Below are 23,736 nucleotides of genomic sequence, written 5' to 3'. Positions count from 1 at the left end.
CCGCCAGGTGCTAAAAACGAAACCTTAGACTCAAACGTTAGAACAGGCTTTTCCCCGCAGCACGCCGTGTAATAAATACTCATAAAGGAAACGGCGGCCGTTACAACTTATGTCTAAAATGTATCGTTTCATGCATCGGTTAAAACACTCGACTCCAGCTACACAACGCCCAGCTGGAAACACTTCGCGCAAGTCGAGCTGCCCGAGATTCACAGAATTTACAGAAAATGTTAAATTTTTTCTGATTTATATCGTTATCGGACGATAGATGTCTTATATCAGGATATGAGATTTTGGTCATATCGCACAGCCCTATTGGGCCTAGTATTTTATTTTTATTAAATACCTAATTGTCATCAGGTTGTGTACCAGCTGTTTTCAAACATGCTGTTGTGCAACCCATTATTAAGAAGAAAAATCTTGATCCAGATGTGCTTCCTAACTTCAGGCCAATTTCTAAACTGTCTTTTATGTCCAAAATTTTGGAAAAAGTTGTTTTCAAGCAACTTCAGACCTTTTTAGACACTCATGGCATGTGTGAAGTGTTCCAGTCTGGTTTTAAATCTCTTCACAGTACTGAGACTTTTTAATGATGCTGATGACATCCAAATTTACTTCCCCTTGAAACTGGATGTCTCTGTCCCACTGCAGCCTTTGCTTAACTGTCTACATGATGTTAAAGACTGGTTAACACAGAATTTTCTTAAACTAAATGAAAATAAGACTGAAGTTATGGTTTTTGGAACTCATGCCCCTTTGAACAAGTTAGCTGATACCCTGGGTCCTCTTGCTTCTCATCTTTCTCATGCTGTAAGGAATCTCAGAGTGTTTTTAGATAGCTCCTTTAAATTAGAGAAGCAAGTGTCCACATTTGTGAAAACAAGTTTTTATCAGTTACGTGAAATTGCCGAAGCTCAGCCTTATCTTCCTCCAAGAGACCTAGAAACACTTATTTATGCCTTCATCACCTCTAGACTGGACTACTGCAATTCTCTCTATTTGGGTCTCCAACACTCATCTCTTCATCGCTTGCAGTTAGTCCAAAATGCCGCTGCACGTCTTTTAACAGGTGTTAGAATGTATGAACACATCTCTCCGGTTTTAGCAAATTTACACTGGCTCCCTGTAAAATATCGTATTGATTTTAAGATTCTTTTACCTACTTTTAAAGTTTTAAATAATATGGCGCCCTGTTATTTAAATGAACTCCTCAACATGTACGACCCCAAAGAGCACTGAGATCATCTAGCCAGATGGTCTTAGCACAACCAAGGTCTCGACTGAAGCGCAGAGGAGACCCAGAAAAATCTGCCAGAGGAGATTCGTACTTCAGAGTCTATTCAGTCTTTTAAATCACGTCTTAAAACTCTTTTTGACTTTGGCTTTTAATTCGAGTTCAGTATGAGTACCATCAGGCCTGTTTTATGTTTTTATTGTTAATTCATTGTCTTCTTATTTACCTGTATTTGTTTCTCTATTGTTTTCTCTTGTTTTTAACCGATTGTGAAGCACTTTGGTCAACTCTGTTGTTTTTAAATGTGGTATACAAATACATTAGGAATTGAATTGATTGTGGAGACCATTTGAGTACAGTGAACTCAATGTCATGTTCAAGAAACCATGGTGTGGTAACATGGTGTGTTATCCTATTGGAAGCAGCTATAAGAAAATGGATACATGGTGGTCATAAAGGGATGGGCATGTGTAACATGGTGGACTATAGTTGGTTGTATTAATTCATCTTCATGTTTGTTGTGGGAAGTTGCCACTGGTTTGGCAGTGGTTTTGTGTGTCACATTTGCTGTGAGCCAATGGCTGTGATGAGGTTGGATTCATTGAAGGTAGGTGTGTTTGGTTGTGCTGACACTGCAGTCTACTTATAGCCCACACTACACACACTGCTGTGATATTTAGTCTCTCTGTGCAGGAATGTAATATGACCAGATCTAAGATTACTTGATTTAAATATATTTATAATGGATAGTTTGCTTCTCTGTGAATTGTATAATGAAGATGCGGTGATATTTCGTCTTTCTGTGCAGGCCAGGGCCTACTATATGTCACAGCCTAAAGGCAGAGTTGGGTTGATGAGGTGGTGGGTCTTGGAGGACAACTGCTGATCCCTGTTAAAGTGGTTGACATGTAAAGTGCAAATGACCTGTGGCATCGCTGCTCTGGCCTTGGACTGCATCTTTTATGCCTTTTGCAAGTGGGACACTAATAAATGATCTTTTAGAATTTTATTGGTTGTCATCTTTTGCCCACGGGTGAGACGGTCGGTGAGACCTAGAATCTCTGTGTGTTACACATGGTGAACAATTTACTTATATAGTCACTGATCACATTACACCACCACCAGCATCACCTGGACTGCTGCTGGTTAAAGGATGGATTCATGCTTTCCTGTTGTTTGCACCAAATTCTGACCCTGCCATCCAAAAGTCAATACAGAAATCAAAGACTCATCAGACCAGATCCAATTTCGATAGGTCTGTGTGAATTTTAGCCTCACTTTTCTGTTCTTAGAAATATTAAATGGACTTTTCCTTAAATAGAACCTTTCTATTTTTTTGAGCACTGAGAGTGATTTTTTTTTTACTACGACTTCACTAAGTCTCATTCCCAAACATCCATACAATGCTTATATCTATGCCTTAACACTTGCTAACATTCACACCCACTCTGATGGATGCCTTGGGGGCAGTTTGGGGTTTAGTGCTTTAGATGCACTGACCTTCTGAATGACCATCTAAGCTGACATGAGTGTGGACTTCAGACCATTTGCTTCAAGATTTAACATGCTGTGTGTCCAGATATTATGTTCTGCACACTTTGGTTGCAGTGAGAGTGGATATTTGAGTCATTATTGCTTGCCTCTCAGTCTAAACCAGTTGGTAATTTTCCTCTGACTTCTGGGACAAACAATCATGTCAAAGTCACTTAAATTATGTTTAAGCCTCTGGTAGAGGCCTGGGAGCTTGAGGGTCCTGCCCAGTATCTTAGCTGTTGCTAGGACTGTGCTCTTCTAGACAGAGATCTCCAATGTTGTTCCTGGGATCTGCTGGAGCCACTCGCCTAGCTTAGGAGTCACTGCACCTAGTGCTCTGATGACCACTGGGACCACTGTTACCTTTACCCTCCAGATCTTCTCCAGCTCTTCTCTTAGCCCTCGGTACTTCTCCAGTTTCTCGTGTTGCTTCTTCCTGATGTTGCTGTCATTGGGAACTGCTACATCTACAACTACAACCATCTTCTTCTGCTTGTCTACCACCACTATGTCGGGTTGGTTAGCCACCACCATTTCGTTCGTCTGTATCTGGAAGTCCCACAGGATCTTAGCTCGGTCATTCTCAACCACTCTTGGGGGCATCTCCCATTTTGACCTCGGGACTTCGGCACAGATGTTTCTGTATACTATGCCGGCCACTTGGTTATGGCGTTCCATGTATGCCCTGCCTGCTAGCATCTTACACCCTGCTGTTACATGCTGGATTGTCTCAGGGGCATTTTTACACAGCCTGCACCTGGGGTCTTGCCTGGTGTGATAGACCCCAGCCTCTATGGATCTTGTACTCAGAGCTTGTTCCTGTGCTGCCATGATTAGTGCCTCTGTGCTGTCTTTCAGTCCAGCTTTGTCCTGCCACTGGTAGGACTTCTGGATGTCAGTCACTTCCTCTATCTGCTGGTGCAGGGGCCTGTCCTTCCATGATGGTGCCTCCCCCTTCTCCTGTTTCTTGGGTTTCTGCTGCCTGAGGTATTCACTGAGCATGCGGTTGGTTGGGTCTTCGTGGATATTCATTTTCTCATTCTGGACTGTGGTACTGACACTCATCAGTCCCTGGCTTCTTTCCTTCCACTTAGCATACAGCCTCAGGGTGCTGGACTTGTGGTGCAACCTCCCGGCTCTTCCTGGTTTTGATGTCAGTGGCTTCTATCTCCTCTATTGGCCAACTTATTATCCCAGCAGGGTACCTGATCACGGGCAGGGCATAGGTGTTGATAGCCCAGATCTTGTTCTTACCATTCAGCTGACTCCTCAGGACTTGCCTGACCCTCTGCAGGTACTTGGTGGTTGCAGCTTTGCTAGCGGCCTCTTCATGGTTCCCATTTGCCTGTGGGATCCCCAGGTACTTGTAGCTGTCTTCTATGTCTGCAGTGTTGTCTTCTGGTTGTTGCATCCCTTCAGTTCTGACTACCTTCCCATGCTGGTGTTTCCACCTCTGGCTGGAGTTGTCCCATCACAGCTAAAATGCTTCACCTGAGAGTAATATGGGCTGCCGGCTTCTTAAGAACCAGTGCTCACAATCACTCACCGCCAGAATGTCTGTTAATGATCGTTAGTGTAGGCCATTACTGTTTCATGTCAGCGTTTCATAGTGTTGCTTGCACTTACCTGAGTTATCCTCTCCGCTTACAGTGATTTTCCAGACACCACTTACCATCACTGCAATACTCTCCTCAGCTCCATCGCTGGTCTGCTTGGCAGCTTCATTGACTCACTCCTCCAGCCTACCTGCCTTCCTGCCCAACATTTGAAGAAAGCTTGCATCATAGCTCTGGATTAAGACTGTTTCAAATTTGTCCATTTCCTCCTGGATAGTACTGTTTTCACTTACGCTCTTTGCTTCTGAGTGCTGTCTACATCTGAGTCCATACACCTGGTGGCCACTTGGCCCTGACAGCTAGTCTTGTTAATGATCTCACTGAGGGGGTTCAGGTCTATGCAGAATAGCAGAGGGGGCAGAGCATCTCCTTGGTAGATCCCACACTTGATGGTCACTTGTGCTATTGGCTTGAAATTGGCCTCAAGTGTTGTACATCACATTTCCACTGAGTTCCTGATGAAGGCTCTTGGGGTCCTGTTGATCTTGTATAGTTCTAGACATTTCAGGATTCAGGCATGGGGAAGTGAGTCATAGGCCTTATGTAATCAATCCAGGCAGTGCACAGGTTGGTCAGCCTAGTCCTGCAGTCTTACCTTACTGCTTGGTCTACCAGTAGCTGGTGTTTTGTGCCTCTGGTATTCTTGCAAATTCCTTTCTGTACTCTGCTCATCTACTGAGCCATGTGCTTGTTCATCTTAGCCGTTATGATGCCTGACAGGAGCTTCCATGTGGTACTGAGGCAGGTTATTGGCCAGTAGTTTGATAGGTCTGGCCTTCGGTTAGCCATTCTCGGTGTCTCTCATCGACTAGCAGCTGTTTGATTTGTACTGCCAGACGCTCATGAAGTGCAGTTAGCTTCTTAAGCTGAAGGTGTGAACCATGTCAGGGCCTGTGTACCATAAACCTACGCATACAGATCAGTATTTAAGGTTTGACTCTCATCATCCACTGGAGCATAAACTGGTCGTCATCAGGACGCTACAACACAGAGCGAACACCATCCCCACAAACACAGCAGCCAGGGAAGCAGAAGAACATCACATCAAGAAGGCCCTGAGTAAATGTGGTTATCCCAGCTGGACTTTTGTCAAAGCTGGGAAGGCGCCAAAAGAAAGCTCCAGCCGATCCAGGAGAGAAGGACAAGCGCTGCCTAAGAGAAAACCTGTAGTGATCCCGTACGAGTCAGGAGTAGGGATGGGTACTGGTATCGGCACCGGTTCTGACATAAACGGTAGTAACCAGACCGTAAAGCAGCACACATTTTGGTGCTTTATTTCGGTGCTTTTTTTTTTCGGTGCACACACACACACACGTATATATATCATGAAATGATATATATACGTGTGTGTGTGTGTATATATATATATATATATATTAGGGGTGCAACGATACTCGTATCGATATTGAACCGTTCGATACAGTGCTTTCGGTTCGGTACGCATATGTATCGAACAATACAAAATTTTTAATTTATTTTATCAACTTTTCTTCTGACGCTGCTGTCTGTGTTGAGCGCTCAGTGGATCTGCGTTCGACTACTCCGCCTAGGCTGCACTGTCGAGCGCAGATCCACTGAGCGCAGCACAAGCTAGCAAGACAGAAGCTAAGCTCGTTGCAACATGGCAAATTGAACCTCCCCCACCCTCATTCAGATCTGGCCTTTGGAACTATTTTGGTTTTCATGTGACGTATGACCCTGAAGGTAAGCGCGTCATGGACAAAAGTAAAACAGTATGTCGGATGTGCCACGCAATGCTCAATTACATTGGTGGGAACTACTGAGTTAGCGCAGTTTGTTTGTTAAGGTGTTGACACCGTCCAGCCCCACGCACGGGGCGATCCGCTGTAGCTCGTTAACGGAGATTTGCCGTGTTGTGGCTTTAACGTCATTTCAGATTAACGCTGACAGCACTAGTGGGAACACAACGAATATGACTGCACATTTACTCCGACATCATCCTAGTGCAAAGACAAGTGGAAGCAGACAAAAACAACAAGCACGCATGCTACAAACTTTACCCGAGTCATGTAGACAGCCGTTAGCACATGATTCTCCTTATGGGGACCTGATATGTTTAATATGCTGCTGAGAATATAGCCCAGAAGAAGCGTATAGTATAGCTTTTATTTTAGAGCCATTTCTCTGTAATAAACTCTCTTTTTCAAAGATGAGTGATTTCTTAATCAGATATAGTTATTATTTTATCCCTTTGTTGTTTCAGCAACATTAAATTTAAAAACTGTACCTTTGAGTTAAAATATATATTTATAATTTTAATAAATGACAAATTAAAAAAGCATGAACATTTTTTTGTATCGAAAAAATATCGAACCGTGACACCAAAGTATCGAACCGAACCGTGAATTTTGTGTATCGTTGCACCCCTAATATATATATATATATATATATATATATATATATATCATGAAATGATATATATATATATACATATATATCATTTCATCCTTGACTTTCATTCCGCATATTTGAGTTTTAAATAATATATGAAATTTTTATTATATTCAGACTTTTATTCCATATATTCAATGTCTTATCAAACACTCAAACAATTTGAGACGTTGATTTTAATATATACAATAATTGCCTGAACAGCATTCTACTGAGTTACAGATGAGAAGTAGCAACTTAATCAGTGCCTGGAACAATGGCTGTTTAATAAGCTAAAGTGGAGGCGAGTGAATATGTGATGGTGAGGTAAGCGGGAAGGGAGAGAAGGATGAGGACAAGAGATGATGCTCATATGAAATAGAGCAAAGCCCATCACAATGCACTAAGAGGCGAGTCAGCACAGCTGCCATCCATATTTTGTTTAGGATTTGTATTTTTTTCCTGCACCACACTGCATCTTTTTTTCTTCATTTCACTCTGTGAAACATATAAAGCACACTCCCACTTGGACCTTATTCACCAGCCAAAGGCATTTATCTATGAGTCTTCTCACACATTTGCATCAGAATTACCTCCAGAGGTACTGATGTTAAACTCTCAAACCACTGATTCTGCGGATCACTTAAGCCCTAAGCTTATCTGGGTTATTATAATTTTTGGAGGGATTTATAAAATCACATTTCATGAGGGAATATTGAACCACAGACCATTCCCAAGGTGTTATTTCCAACATGCACGCACAGACACACACTTGTTTACCTATTTGGTGGCTTGGCATTGTAGACTGAAGCACGTATCCTCCTGCAAATCCGCTTTAGCTCCGTTTATGGATACCTCTGTAAATTGCCTCATTGCATATGAGGCTCAAAGTTTAGAAAGTTGATCAACTTTAATTTGGAGAGTAGAAGCTGAAAACGGGAGTGAACAAATTAAATAGGTCAAACAGGCAAGGACCCAGTAATTTAATTTATTTTGGTTAATTTATCTTATGTTCATTCTTATAAAAATGTTAGCCTATTTGGAACATGCAGATGGATAAAGCATATAACCTGTTAACGTTCGCTGGAAAACACAATCAACAAACACAGTTTTGGAAACTTCTTGACAAATGTTTTTTTCTTTGTGTGGACCGGAGTACTTAAAATGAAATACGAGTCCTTGTGTACATTTCTCAATCATAACTTGTGCTTGTAAATCATACACATTTGCTGGCCTTTTGAGACTCATATAATTAGGGTTAGCTTGAATTTCAGACACATGCTGGAGAAGCATAGTGTTGGGAACTAGAAGATTTTTCCTTTCAAATCGAGTCTGTTTGCATTTTTAAGGTTTTACAAATGAGAAAATAAATAAAAAGGAGTAGCGGTGAACTCAATGCTTCCCTAAACAACACCAGTTCGAGTTTACAATCTTGCATCTGCAAAATATCATCGAGCTTCTGAACATTTGCGTATTTGGCACGCGGTTAAAATGAGTCTAACTGTTCACTTCAGTACATGTGATCTGGAGGATATTATGAGGCTAAAACTGAACAGTACATCCACATTCAAACAAATCAAATGCACATATGTGCATTCTTACTGTCAACAAGATAAAGAATATTTCAAGCTGCAGGAAGTGAAGGGGTTGAAATGAGTGAGCAAGTTGAAGGTTTTGCGTCACCATGTACCACAACCCCAGCCCGCGAACAAGATAAGGCAGCAGGTGTCTCAGTCTGTGTTCAGGAAGTTCATATCACGATCATAAGGTGTTCGCTTGCAGTGACTCTGGGAAAAGAGAAATAAAAGCTTCAGTGTTTCGTTTTTTCACTTGGTGGTTAAAACGATATGTAATAGCATTTTTCCATTCTGCACATATAGTTTCTTGGAGGATATGACAGATAAATGGTTACTCTGTAAACTATTGTGCAAGTCCACAATTTGAACTTTAATTTGACTCAAGGAAGGTGCATGAAGGAAAGGAAAGAGGCACTTAGACCGGCTGTCTTTAGCAAAAGTGCAGAATCGTTAATGGCCATCATATGTTTTCCTGCGTTTTTTGAGGCATCTCGACTCATTTTCACTTGAATGCGGATCGCCTGTTTGTCTTTTCAGAGACAGGCAATTCACATTTTGCCAGCTTTTATGCAAACTCAACTAAACTGAGCTTTTTTCCCTTTGAATTGTACCATTTTATGGTTGTAACAGTGCTATAAAGGCTAGCAATGTTGCCCCAGAGGGCCCACAGCACAGCCACAGCCTTTGTACACTGTGATGTCCAGAAAACAGCACGTCTCTGTCTGGTTATTTTTAAAAGCTCAGCGTCTTTTCTTTTTTATGGTGACGGGAGGATGCTCCCTGGTGAGTACTGTGCTTTTAATTACTTGAAAGTTTATATTTGATAAAAATGCATGGTAGTTTCCTGAGATGACGATGATGATGATGATGAACATCATAATGAACATCATGATGAAGAACAATGACCACACATTTCGTTTTAGGCACCTTTCGAAACACTCAAGGCCACAGCTGAAAACAAAAAGCCCAATCTGTCTAAAGTTTAAAGAGGTCCACCTGAGACGGGTTTGAAAGTTGAGTCAGTATTCCAGATGTTTGGAAAGAGAGCATTCCAGAGGCAAGGAGCTGAAGATCTGAAGGTTGTACACTCTATGACAGTCAAACAGGGGGAAAGATGGTGAGACAGACAAAAGAAGAAGATCTGTGAGTACAAATGGTGTGCTGACATGCAGCAGTTGAAAGAGGTACTGGGGAGCAAGCTTATGGATTGCTTTTAAAAGTAAGGAGCTGAATCTTAAACTCAATAAAATATTTAACTGGAGCCAACGGAGCTGCTGAAGTATGAGCATAAAGTGACTAATGGAGGGACTTCTGGTGATGATGTGAGCAGCATAACACTGGACCAACTGATGTTTATGAACGGGGACAAAACCAAAATAAAGAAAAGTACAGTAATCAATGCAGTACGAAGGAACCTTGATCAAAGCTGCAGGAGAATAAAGATTTGATTCCAAACACGGAGGGTGGCGGGTGGTAGTGGTGGTGGGTTTAGTAGACATGTAGAGCTGGGTGTCATCAGCATAACAATGGAAACCAAGTCAAATGTAGTTCAGTTAATGTAAAACATGTTTTACGTTAGCAATGTTGTAACTTTATTTTGGAAAGGTGCATTTTAAATAAAGTTCATGCTGACGATTCTTTATTATAAGAATCATTGTTTTGTTTATTGTTGCTAGTTTTTGGTTGTTTATTTGCATGTTCGCAAGATCGCAGGAAACAAACTACCACTACCAAACGACATGATATTATGACTGGAAACTGCTTATTGTTCCAGGTTGTTTGGGTTTCTCAATAAACCTATTTTACGCCTCTTTTTTTACACTTTTTACATCTCAGTGGTCAGTGGACAGTTTCTAATAAAATTTTCCTCCTTGGCTGGTAACATGAAAATACTGTGACCTCTTCCTTAATGCTGTGGTGCAGCCATTAACCCAACTACAAGTCAAATTCATTTTAAAACGTGTGTTTCATTGTTATTGTTGTTTTCTTAGATTTTCTTCCACATTGATGGCATTATTTTGGTCAAATAAACTCATATGAGCACAGAATGTTTTCCAGCAGGTGAGAGTCAATTTACTGCCCATCTGTACGACGTCACACATCAGAAAACAAAGAGAAACCATATTAGAACTGTCAAATACACTGCACAGCCATCAGCTGGGCTGCTGTGGTTATCACCAGTGATGGTGAGACCACATATCTGCATCATGTGAACTTTGCACTCAGTTTGTAGCTAAACTTTTTAAACTACCTGATATAATGGCGCTGTGTGGGGCAGGCAGGATAGGACCCCAAACACTTGGAGAAGAAGGAGCCTTGTTGCTGGGTTTACAGATAACAAACGCAAACTGTGACAGCACCAGGTGGGCACAACACACAGCGAGTTGGGGCACAGAGGAAATACCTTGGGAACACAGCTGGACAAAACTGAACATAACACACACAGGACAAGTGACTACCACAATAAAACAGGAAGTACAGGAAACAGACACTGAGACACAGACTAAGACACACAATTTGACATAGGGAGACAATAGCATACACATGGCAGACAAGCATTTCAGAGCTGAAAGCAGAGAGAGCCAGGGAGCTGACATTCATAAATAGACACAGACATGAAAGGGAACCAAACTAAATGAACTAAGACCCAGCACCAGGGCTCTCAGACAAACACGGAATCCAAAAATGCCTCATGAGTCCAAACTGGGTCAACACCCAGGACCATGACACCTAACAGACAAGTCGACTGCATTCGACATTTGTGTCCTTACTTCCACCTCTGGCAGAGTCCTAGAAAACTTTAGGATGAGTGGTGAATGCAGCCTTACAATCACTGCTATGTCCATAAGTAGAAAATCCAGATGATTTCTGATTCTAATCTGTGATTAACGCCTAGTTGTTCTTTCTTTTATGTTCCATTTCACATGGAACCTGGAGGAAACATTTATTTTGAGTAGCTGTAATTACTGCTACAAGTTAACTGATTTTTATAACAATAAAAACTTTAATGATTATCTTCCTCCGTATCACAGAGTTCAGGTAGAGGCGTGCATCTTATCATTTCCATGTTGAGCTCCTAGCATGTATGGGCTGACACTTTCCATCAAACTTTACTGACGTGTATGACACAAAGGAGGTAAGTCTTTCCGATGCATCGCCTAGCAGCCCATCGTATCCCATACTCCTCTGCTCTCTCGGCCAATTAAAAATGCATCAGGGAGTGGATTAGATGCATGGTCCTAGCTCTACTGTTCCAGACTGTGAAGCTGTCACAGGAATGGATAGGTTAAGGGGTGGGGGGTGGACAGACAGACTGGATGGAGGGAAGAAGAGGGATGGATACGTAGCCCCCCCCCTCACAAATCCTTCCTTTTTACTTCCTCTGTCACTTCTGAGCCCTCCCCCACCCTCAGTCACGTCTTTTATTTACGGTTCCTCCCTCAGTGGATTCATTCCTCACCTGTCTGTGGGCTTGAGTTTCCTGCAGCTTCCCTCCCATTCATTCTTGCATCCCCCCACTCTTGCTCTCCAGCTGTTTGCCTCTATGGCTCACTTTGCCTACCACTGATCTGCCTACATGTCATCCATCTTGTCCTTTTTTGCCATAAAAAATCATGCTTCCACACATTTGGCTGTTAGAGTAAATCAGACTGATGTAAAGGATACACTTATGTATGTGACACACTGTGAATCTGAGAAAAGCTCCAAGGCCAAAACGTATGAAATTTGCTCTGAAGTGTAACATGACATCCTGACCCTAGGCTTTGAGGTAAAGGGTTAAAGCCCCATATATTCAGTGTGACCAGTCCTTTCTAAAAGGTGTGTTCTTGTTGAATAGTCCAACTGATCAAATGTAGCCTGATCAGCCAAGAAACCTGTATTATATCGTGTCCCCAGTGTACACACACCCTGTGGGAATATCCTGCAGTGTTTGGCATCGTGGAGGTTTGGAGGTCAGTGCCTCATAGATAGGTGGGTGATATTTATCCAAATAACAGTCTCATAAAAATCTCAACCCTGTGTTTCCCTGCACAATGGTTACTGACTTCACCTCAGTATTAACTGTTGGATGAACTGTTCCTTTTAGTTTGTATAGAATCCTTTCAGTCAAGGGAAAGCAATGTTTTTAAGGCGTTGCACGCGTTCGCACACTCATACCTTTCTGATCTTTTAAATTGGTACACTCCTGGAAGATCACTGAGGTCTGCGGATCAAATGCTCCTGGCTGTCCCGAGGTCCAGATTAAAGCACAGAGGAGGTCGGCCTTTGCTGTGACTGCTCCTAAACCGTGGAATGAACGGCCTCTTCACAGCAGCACCTCCCCAACACCGGACACTTTTAAAACCCGTCAGAAAACCTACTTTTATTCCTTGGCTTATAAATCAGAATGAGTTTGTACTTTTATTGATCTTATTTCTCACTCAAATCCTCTAATTTTATGATTCTTTTTCTTAACTCTTATCAATTCTCTCTGTGTTTTTATTTCTTTTAATTATCTTAATTGTACAGCAGCTTGGTCAACGGTTGTTGTTTTAAATGTGCTATATAAATAAATTTGTCTTTGAAAGGGCAGACCAGAGGAGTGTAGTAAACTGATCCTCATCATTGTCAGTCCAAACTCCCTGTAAACAGACTTGAACAGCAGCTGAGTGATTCTGTGCTCAGAGCTCAGCTCAGTGTGTCTGACACGGTGATATTAAAACTATCCCGTCTGTTTGACTTCACACAGAGACAGAAGTAGAAAAACTGTTTGGAGCTGCTTCCAAAGAAGCTCGGGCTCCTGGCTCGTGACCATTATTAGACCACACTGCTCGATACTTTGTAGTATGTGTACAGGGTGGTGCTCATATGAAGCACAGCCAAACAAGAAATGACAAGAAACAAAGTGTCAAAAAATGAGGCACATCGTGCCCCAAACACACTTCTGATTTCATTAAAGTGCTTTTCCTGTGTTTGTTTTTAGTCCACCCATGTTCTGCTGCTGACTCAGGTCACAGTCCTGTTTTTTCTGTTTATTAATATTATTTATAATAGTTCCACTCTTAGATATTCACTAATATCTCGTAAGTTTAAAGCTGATCAGAACAGTGTGGGTCTCTGGAAATGATCCGATTGATCTTTAGCCAGCTTCTGGAACGTATCCAGCTCAGCAGGTGTTTATCAATCACTTTTTAAAGATCCTTACACTTGTGTCTCAGCTCGGCCTCTCCCCGTGTACGTAACAGTGACCATTCAGCTTGATTTGAAGTTCTGAGAAGCGGACAAAGTTGGGACTCGTCGTTGGGCTCAATCGTAACCAGACCCAGCTCTCATGACTGCATGAAATGTAGCTCATTTGGAAACAGTTAATGTTTTTTCGAGAGTACCTTTAACATTTCTGTTGCAATCAAAAGTCAAAGTGATCTAAAAATAGTAGCCAGACCTTTTCTTTCCCCTAAATAATAAATATAAAGTGACTGGAGGCAACGCTAATAAAAGCAGATGATGCCTGGACATCCTGACAAAATGCTCCAGAATAAAATGAAATAAAATGAGTCAAATTTTCAGTTTTTTTCATGTATATATGATTTAAAGCATATGCTGTTTGCAGCTGGAAGATATAATAGATGTCTTTAGGCTCATAAAAATGCTTTCAGAGTTTCTTTTGTTCTCGGTGTTTGCCATCTACAACTCATGAAACTTTTATATATGTGTGCTCATACTTGGGTGAATGGTATTTCATCATCTCATCAGCGTCATTTTCAGAGAAGAAAAACCCAACAGGTTAATACCCTTAGTGGGAAAGCATTCAGTCAGCATCCAGAGGACAGCAGCTCGTGATGCTCGGTGGTGCTTCTCCTTCAGAGGAGGAGGGTGGTGTCTGCATATGTTACATATACTGTAACATTTTCTCCACCAAACGATGAAACCAGGGTTCTAGTCGGACCGAGCCAACGGCGGGGTAAAGCGGTAACTCCACCCCTCTCACGTACGCTCGCCGCCTTTGACATCCGCTCTGTGCTCCTACGCCATCAGGTCCCAGCTCTAAGGAAATTTACATCTCTTTGAATGTGACGCTTAGAAAAAGAGAGCAGGGAAGAAGGAAGAGGAGGAAAAAAGAAGATAGGGAGGGCAGCGGAGGAAGCAGGTGATGGAAGGAAGGAGGAAGGAAGCTTTGGTGTGTGTGTTTGGGGGGCTGGTGATGGTGTGTGTTTGGGGGAGGGGGGTTGGGGGACTAGATTAAATTTTGCCGTCTAGAAAATGAGAAAAAAGGGCCCCCTCTATCTCTGGGAGTCTACTGGGGAGATCTTTATTCTGATTCTTGTTAGAATTGTTTATCACTGTGACAGAGCAGGCTGGGGTGGAGATAAAGGCAGTGCTCCATCACAGCGCTGACAGTGGTAGGACACGCGCTGGAATGAAAGGAGCCAGGGAAATATTATTAATAGATGCTGACTTGATTTGCCTCGATTGCACGTCAAGAAGTGGGGGCCAGGGCTTGATTGCAGCCCTATGAAGTTCTGTCCAAAAGGGAAGCTATTTTTCATTAAGTGATAGAAGTCTTCCCTCTCTCTGTCTCCTCTCCCCTTGCTTTCCAAGGAGCTGATAACATATGCAGTTTATTCTAAGCATGCTGATTTGTGTCAGTGCAGCAGAGAAGAAGACGAGTGGATGGAGGAGAAATCGGTAAGGAAAAACCCGGGGCCTTATCTCACCTTTCACCGTAGAAGCCGTCCTGCTGGTGTGATGCTATTTTTTGGTAAAAGAGGTAAGAACCCCGGCGTGGACAATCGGCCTATCACGGGCATCTGTAAAGCCACGCAGAGCTGCAGCACTCCCCTCCATCCCTCTCTCTCTTCTGACAACAGATAAAAAAGAAGTCTATAAAATGTGATTACACAGGCAACATGTTCATGGGCACAGATACGCCGGGGCACACTTTATTTTTAGAGTGTTGCATTACTAATGGATATACAGGAAGATGAGGATTTACACCCGCCCACGTACAATGCAGGCAGATATGAGCGCGCAGAGTCTATGCATCACATTTATGTGCAAAGCATAAAACAAGCCTCCCCTCCCCCCATCTCCTCCCCATCACCCCATCACTAAAAAAAGAAGCAGAGAAAAGAAAGAAATTGATTCAAAAAAGGATGAAATGCAGCTTTTTTTTGGCGTGTCTGCCATGCAGCGCAAACTTCTGAATTTAGGAGGTTCGGTGCAAGTTTGCTTTTCGTCTGTGTGTGTGTGTGTGTGTGTGTGAACATTTCCAGGCTGGAGGACGGCAAGAACCAAGAGAAAACGCACCTTTAACCTGCTCCTGCTGGACTGCAGAGCTGACGGAGTGTGTGTGCAGCACAGACAGATGGAGGAGCCTGCAGCAGGGTGAGTTTTTCTTTTAACTTTGGAGTTATCAGAAAGAATAGACTCTCCGCACCTCCGTTCCTCCTCCTGTTTGCCCACATCGCTCTCTTTTTGTCTACTCCTCGCTCCGCTCGCGTGTAATTAAGTCGGCCGCAGATAATTTATGCGCTGATATCTCCATTGGTTGCTGGCATTCCTGCGAAAACCCTCAAAAACGTTTCTTTAATTGGGTCCTATTGGCAGCACCCTCTTTGCCTTCTAACATTTACCATATGAAATTTTTAGATTGGTAAATATTTCCTCCAGTGGATCATCATATTGGGTTGCGTTTCCCCCTGATGCTGACATTTGCTGATAGTTTCATGTCGTTTTCGACATTGGACCATTTCCTTTCATTTTCTTCTATATGTTATGATTGTCTGCAGGTGACGTGGAGAAGAAAACAGATGAAATTAGCAGTGAAGAGAAAGCTAAATGTCAGAATGTTCTGTGTTCTTTCAAAGCAATTATTCCTTAATGAAATAAAGCTGCACTGCTGGGTAAAATAACAAATGTTGACTGGTGATGTTTAAAGCTGTGTGTGTGTGTGTGGGGGTTTGCACAGGAGTGTGGGATTTCACTTAGCCCATTTAAATCTGAACTAATTCACTAAGAGCTCAAATGGGCTTGTTCTGCTAACTGAGGTCAACAGTTTCAAACGAGCTATTAAACGGCTCCTGTAAGTGACAAATCTTGGAGTGCAATTTGAGAGCCTCTTAAGGCGCCACTTTCTCTCCCCTGCACCCTAATAACTTTGCCAGATATGTGAGAACACTATTAATTACGCCACTTAATGCCTCCGTGCCACACCCCGCACTCAGAGGAGCTTGACTTGTTTCCTTTCCTGATCCTCTGAAGTAGGTGGCGACTTCACCCAGAACAATGGGCGAATATTCATCTAATGTGTCGTTCGATTTTTCCCAGGATTGCTCTGCCCCCCCGTCCTTCCTCAGATTCCTCACATTAAAATATGTCTGCGTAAATTGCAGCTGACACATCTGCATATTTGGTTTTCTGTAAAATTTGTGATTGCTCCTTCCATTAACTGTGACAGTGTGTGTTAAGGCTGCGAGGCTGTGTGTCTCAGCGCTGAGCACAATGAATAATTGAACTGCCTTTGCAGTGAGGAAGAAAGAGGAAGATGTATCACTTATGCTGGATTTTGTCAGCCAGATAATGCCCCCCCCCCCCCCCCCCCCCAAAAAAAAATAAAATAAAAAAAAATAAAATAAAATAAAAAAAGAGAACGTTTATTAGCCTCACAAACACTCTTTGTGCCACATGTAGAGACCAGCGGTGTCACATTTCGCTGTTTTCTTCTCTCTCCTTGGTACCTGCAGAATGACGTGCTCGTGTGTGTCATTGCGGTTCCTGGTCAATTTACAACGCAGCTCTATTAAGACAATTTGCCCCAAAGAAGCTCCCATTAGATCTGGAAATGGCTCGACTCTGTGAGCAGTGTTTTTCCAGCATCTGGTTATTAGCACACTGCATTCATTATCTGTTATTGTGGCCTCCCCTCTGTGATCAGAAGTGGAATCTGGGTGTAATTCTATCAGCCAGCACAGAGAATATTTAGAGAATATTATTAAATATTATTAAACCAAATCTCTTTAGGAGCTGCTTTCAGACAGAATCTACACTGTTACATATGTGAGTCTAATGCAATTGAAACCAGTGCACAGAAATAAAGACGCACTCATTTTGAGGCCTTAAAATCCTCCAGCAGCCCGTGTGGTTCCACCACAGACAGGACGCGATAAACTATTCTCTACTTCCAGGCGAGCGAACGCTCATTAATAAGGTGTGGTCAGTTTCATCAGTGAAGCGACTTGAAGAAAATATTTAAAGTGGAAAAGACAAAAAACGTTTTAGTGTCAGAGGTGGCAGAAAAAAGATGGTAAACATAGTAGAAGTACAAATACTTGTGTTAGAAATACTCTGTAACCTGATAGAGTCTCTGAAGTGTACTTCGTGTATAAGAGTAAATCTTTGTGCCAAGCTAACTGAACCTCACATCATATTTATACGAGGAAGCACAAACCTCGTTTCAACAAATTCGAATGAATGTACTTGGCTGCATCATATCATCTACAAAGCATCTGTACTTTAACAAATTCATTTACTGTGGGAAGTAACAAAGTTATATTAAAATAAAGTAGATAAACAGAGCTGGAGTGAATGTCTCTGTAAGCCAAGCCCAACACTACAAACTCAGGTCCTCATTTAAAAGGACGATAACGTTAAAAAAGCCAGTGCACCGTTAACATGTTATTATCATCTCTCATATAAACACATATTGATTTCATCTGTCTTCACTGCACAGAACTGATCACCAACAATCACGTGTCCTATTACATCCAATGAGCTTCTGTGCACACTGTCGCAGAGACAGGTTTGACCTCTCATGAGTGAGAATGTTTTATAAGTGTAATCAGCAAACGTAACAGTAAAAACTAATGTTGCAACATTTGGATTATTAAGAAGCAGAACTGTGAGTGATGTGAAACTAAATGATACATTTATAAGAAAATGATTCATCAGCCGTACACACACACACACACAGTCATAACGATAGCTTCTGCTTTAATAAAAGGTGATGAAACGCTGTACAAGCAAAGTGCAAACCACTGCTGATCCTCCTGCTTCGTCACAGGAACTTCTGTAGAAGTGGCTTCAAGTTTCCTACGGTGACCTTTTCTCTGCCGTTCTGGTGAAAGAAAGAGAAACGACATTGTGTGATTGTCGCCGTCCTGAGAAACCACCAGTCACAAAAAACAAAAAGATGAGGAGGTAGCAGAGGAGGAGGGCTTGTTTTTCTGGTTGTTATCTCCTCACTCTGCTGCAGCTGCCTTGCTGCACCGCACAAACACCTGCTGTCCTTCTGCAACACCAAGAGAAAAGTCAATTGCGCTGTGTGATAACCTGCACTCGTGTGTGCAGCGAGGAGAGACACCTTTGGACGTGGTTAAGATACTCTGACACCCTTCCTCCCCGTGCTTTGCTCTGCCACTCTGCCATTCCACCGTGTTTACTCACTATTTGTGATTTTGTTTTTCCCCTCTCTGCGCTCATGCTTTGCTTTTTTGCCGCTGACTTTGATCTGGCTGTTCAGAAGTGTTTTTGAAACGCTCCCCCTTCTCGCCCCAAAAGTCCCGTCCTTTATTTTCCTCCAGAGCAGCGTCTTCAGAGGAGTACAAGCGTCCAATTCTGTCACAATTCTCTGTCGGCTTTTTGTGCGCTTGTGGTGGAGTGTGTCTCTGTATGTGGGCTTCTGCAAAACAGCAAGAGAAGCTGACTACACAATAGCCGTGTGACTTTACAATAGCGACTGTGGCATTATCTTGACAGGAACGGAGGCCCCTTTTGTCTGTCGCGGGCACTGGCGGCAAAGGGCTCCGTGTCCAGGAGCGTGGCGTCCCTGCGAAGGACTCTGCCTACGACAGCGTAGGAACGCTCCATCTGACACTGGCGACGTCCCGCCCTCGCAAGTTACAGAGAAAGAAAAAGTGAGCGGGTGAGGGGCTCATTAGCTGATCCTTGAAGGATCTTCTTGAAGCTCTTCAGATCATTTCTGAGAGCCTTCCAGTGTGTTTCATCTGTGATGCTCCCTGAACATCCTCAGGGTGTCACAGCACAACCGCAGTGACAGAAAGGGAAATGTTTGTGCAGCATCTTCCTGTGGAATGAACCATCAGAGTTTATTATGGCCACAGTGAGACGTCAGTGTTAGTACACGGACAGGATGTTCATGCTTTGGTATAAAATCTGGGAACTTGTTGGTCACCGCACAGATGTAAAAGCTGTAGAAATCTGAGAGGTAGGAATGGTAGAAGTGGTTGATTATTCCAAACAGGATGATCGCTGCCAAAATCAGAAGTAACGGAGACCTTTGGGCTCCGCTTCCTCAGAGAGCTCTGAGGTAACCTTATTTTTGTCAATAACTTGGTGAAGATTTTACAGCCAATTCAACTCAAAACCTCCACTTTATATTTTCATGGAGCAGCCCTGCATTCACCTCGGGTTGTTGTTGTGATTTGCTGCTGTATGAATGAAAACTCTTGACAGTCGATATGACTGTTACATTGATGATACATGTTTATGTCCTGAACTAAGCTGCTTGGATATCGAGTGCTCAGCTTTGGTAGAGACGTGTTTGTGAGCCAACACTAATGAAACGGGATCTTTTTGAAATTATCTGCCAGAAATTTAATTTGACTTAATTTAGTTTCTTCTCTCACTATTAGTGGCACTGATCTGCCTTTTTTTTTCTTTTAATTCAACAGACACCGAGAATAAGAAACAATTGTGGACAGAAACAGTTGTTACTGTACACATTCGACCTCCTATAGATCTGGATGTATAGATGAAGAGGCAGCCAAAGCCAGGGTGTGACATAGATGTGCTGGTGAATGCGTGCACTCACACACCCAGGGCGTTTGACTGCACGTAGCTCACAGTGTGCTCACAGAGACGACAAAGAACAAACTGCAGGAAGGAAAGAACGCCGGCGAATGAAAATAATAAAGACAGACAACGATTAAAGGCTGAGATGCAGCAATTATTTACAGCATGTGTAAGAATAGAAATGAACAGAGTCTATACGCCGGTTAAACTGCTCCTTAGTAAAGTCGACTCAGGGTTGTGATCTGGTTTATACCACATTACAGATTCTTTCTTTTTTCCTTTTACTTGGTAACTGTCACGATTATCAGAAGGCTAATTGTCATGACGTGTGTATATTAAATTCCCTTACTTGCTGTGTGCTTTACAGTTCTTCAGGTCCAGTGCAGGGAAAAACACAGGGAAGTTATTTATGACATTTTACACCATTCAGATGTTCTTATAATCCCCTCTGATCTGATGGTTGTCTGTCTGCGGCCGCCGCTCTCATCTCCCGCTCCGTGTGGATGTAGTCCGTATAATCCCAGTGCCCAGCTCACCGGAGTCATTGTGCTCATAAGTGGATAAAGCAACACGGGCTGGATTTTGCATGGTATTAGCAGACCAGGAACCAATGACCAGTAAGAGGATTGTGAACTTGCAGGGACCCCTGAAGGACTGCAGATAAAACTGTGGGATTGTAACACCTCACATGATTACGTGTCTGGATTTGACTTCAGGATCAAAACATTTACCAGAAGCTGGAATGACCCCCATATTACGTGGAGGGAGCGGCGCATCTCCGCCGGCCTCTCAGCTGTCACCTCTCCTCCTCTCCAGCAGCTGTCAATCACTGCCATGGCTGCTTTGACTGGTTTAACGCTTCTGCTGATTGATGCCACAGTTTAGCTGGATTATAGGCTCTAATCCAGCACTTTCCCTCTCTCTCTCTCCCAGTGAAAGTAATACATGTGAAAATTACTCAGAACAGCACTGACACTTCTTTGAGAGGCAGAGTACCTGCTGTGTCCACCAGGGGAGCTGTTCTCTATGAAACAAGCCCCACTGCAAGGAGCAGCCCTCGTCTGAATGCTGCAGGCTTCGGATGTCACGGCGTTTAGTGCTGTGGCAAGACAATAGACACTCTGACCACAAACTCATTCATTCACATTATCTGCAAATTACTACAGAAATAATCATCAAGCTTGGAATGTAATTCTTAACAGTTAGGATTAATTTGAAATCATATTTCAAATTGCAGTGTTTGTAATTTGCACCAGGAAGCATTATGTGTTTTTACTATACTCAGATATTTAATAATGACAACAAAGGTTTATTTAATTTATGGGATCTGTTCTCCGGGAAAAAAGGAAACTTTATTTATTTATTCATTTTTGCACAAAAACAGAAATCATATTTATGTTTGCAACAACATTTTTCAGAGGAGGAAACAAATAATAAAAAGAAAAAAAATATTTTATTTTTCTAAAATAAAATAAAAAAGAAAGACTTTTTTTATTACCAACTTGAACCACAAATAATGACTTTAACAGTCTAACGGTATATTTGTCATTTTTTTGAGCAGTGATGACAGAATTTTAAGGGGACCAAACATTTAATTAAGGTGTCCATGCATATTCGACGTATTTGATTTCACTGCACAGAACTGTTAAATAAATAGTGCATATAGAGGTGAACACACACGTCAGCACACTGTGGTTTTTTATTGACCTGTGATGTTTCTCCTGTTGCTCAGTTCAGTTCATGGCTCACACACACGAACAAAATCAGACTGATCATTAATTAAAGCAACTGTTCATGATGGCTTGTTCAGAGAACGGCTCGTCCACCTCATTTATTAATCTAAACAAAACTTTATTAACAACATTTCAAATGTCCATAAAGTTTTAGCTCATTAACGGTGTGATGGTGCACTGAAGTCCTGCTCTACCACAAAAGGATCACATGTGTCATTCTGAACATAACGTCCTCATGCTACCGTCTATTTTTGATGTGCTTATGGAGCCTGTGATTGGCTTCAAATGAACAAGTCACACCAGGACACTGCTGCTGATCACTAAGGTTAGTTACTGGGTGTAAAAATTCAATACAGTATTGATTAACACTTACAGGGTTGTGCGATATATCCAGGGATACATTTAAATCAAGGAGAGCAAGGTCAGGTCGTGTGCTACCGTTTGCATGCTAATATGCAGTTTTCCTTTTGTTTCCACTTTGTGTGCTTCTGATTATTGCAGGAAAGATGATACATGAGAAAAATAAATAAAAATACATTTGGACTGATGCTGTGGAGACTAAAGGACAGCTACACTCAGATGTGTTTGACACAAAGGAAAAGGAGAGATTTTCTGTTGCGTTCTCTGACTTTTGCTGACAAAAGAGGGCAGTATGATGACATTGACAAAGTAAGCAAACTTTTACTGTCACATACACTGTGTGTGTGTGTGTGTGTGTGTGTGAGTCAGTGAGAGAGTGAATGAGAGTGTGAGACAGAGATCGTGAGTAAAAGGTTTTCTCAATGTGCATGTGTGTGTGTGTGTGTGTGTTTGTGTGTGTGTGTGTGTTTGTGTGTGTGTGCAGTGCGCTTTTGTCAATATGCTCAGTGTATGCAATTACTCTTTCACGTGGATGCGCGTGAACGACTGCACATGCACAAATACACACGGCCCTTTTGCTTCACACACACACACACACACACACACACACACACGCACACACACACACACAGCAGTTGTGGAAACATTAAAGGCCTTTTTAAAGCAAACACAGGAGAATGTGAATGTAAGTGTGCGCAGCAGGGAGAGGTATTTTTTTAACCATCATCACATTGTAGGAAACCAGAAGCCCCGCCTCCCCCAAAATGAACAGTGCATTTGCAAAGCTTGGTTTTCTTTGCATTATTGGATGCATTTTATACGATTAGGGCATTTAAAAGAAAGCCAGCTTACAGTTACAGTACTGCAGTGTAGCAGGAGAAAAGGAGTCATGTAATTGCCTCTGAAGTGCTAGAAAGCCTTTGACCAGCACAGCCCTGGTTAGCATTCAAAAAACACTTCTCAGGGATGAAAGCCTCATTGAAAGCCAGCCTGCTAATGATAGTATACTCAAACAATCAGGGCAGAGCACACATTGGCCCCTGTCTCGCATAACGACAAACGCCAGTCCCAAACACGATGGCATCGCTGCTGTGTGTTGGAACCGTCTCCTGGTGCACGGCGCCAACTCGGCCCTGCCGCTGCCAAGCATTCTTCAAATTTCATTAGGTAATAGCTCATTCATTACTAAGGCTGGGACTGGGGCTGCAGCCGTCATTAAACCCTGATCAGACGGGATACACACACATGCATACAAAAGCAGTAAACACTTTTACTGTAAAACACAATTGTCACAAAGACGTGGCGTGTACTGTAGGCGTGCACGTACTCACCCACACCTAGGCTCATAATTTACTCAACCCTCCCCAGACCTCCGGGGCTGTCTTCACCCTGCAGCGAGCACACTTGCTGGGGGCCACCTCTGAACCTGCAGACGTGTCCAGTGGAGCCCAGGGAGCAAACAGCTGGGTCCATGGATTCCCCACTTTGCTATGAGAATGCAT

The 23,736-nt window shown here is 42.6% G+C and overlaps 1 long non-coding RNA gene and 1 pseudogene across 1 annotated transcript; one reads left to right on the top strand and one right to left on the bottom strand.

Moving 5' to 3' along the window:
* Positions 1–2,863: 2,863 nt before the first annotated feature.
* LOC146365186 (uncharacterized) lies at positions 2,864–3,466 on the bottom strand (annotated as a pseudogene).
* Positions 3,467–14,597: 11,131 nt separating this feature from the next.
* Positions 14,598–16,247, top strand: LOC146365185 (uncharacterized). Its single transcript, XR_014798678.1, has 2 exons — positions 14,598–15,716; positions 16,121–16,247. It is a non-coding gene; the product is annotated as an uncharacterized LOC146365185 (long non-coding RNA).
* The last annotated feature ends 7,489 nt before the right edge of the window (positions 16,248–23,736 follow it).

Source organism: Perissodus microlepis, chromosome 19, assembly GCF_051167445.1.
Source record: "Perissodus microlepis isolate ML-2025 ecotype Zambia chromosome 19, ASM5116744v1, whole genome shotgun sequence".
NCBI classification, from domain to species: Eukaryota; Metazoa; Chordata; class Actinopteri; order Cichliformes; family Cichlidae; genus Perissodus; species Perissodus microlepis.
This window is presented reverse-complemented; position numbering and strand designations above follow the sequence as displayed.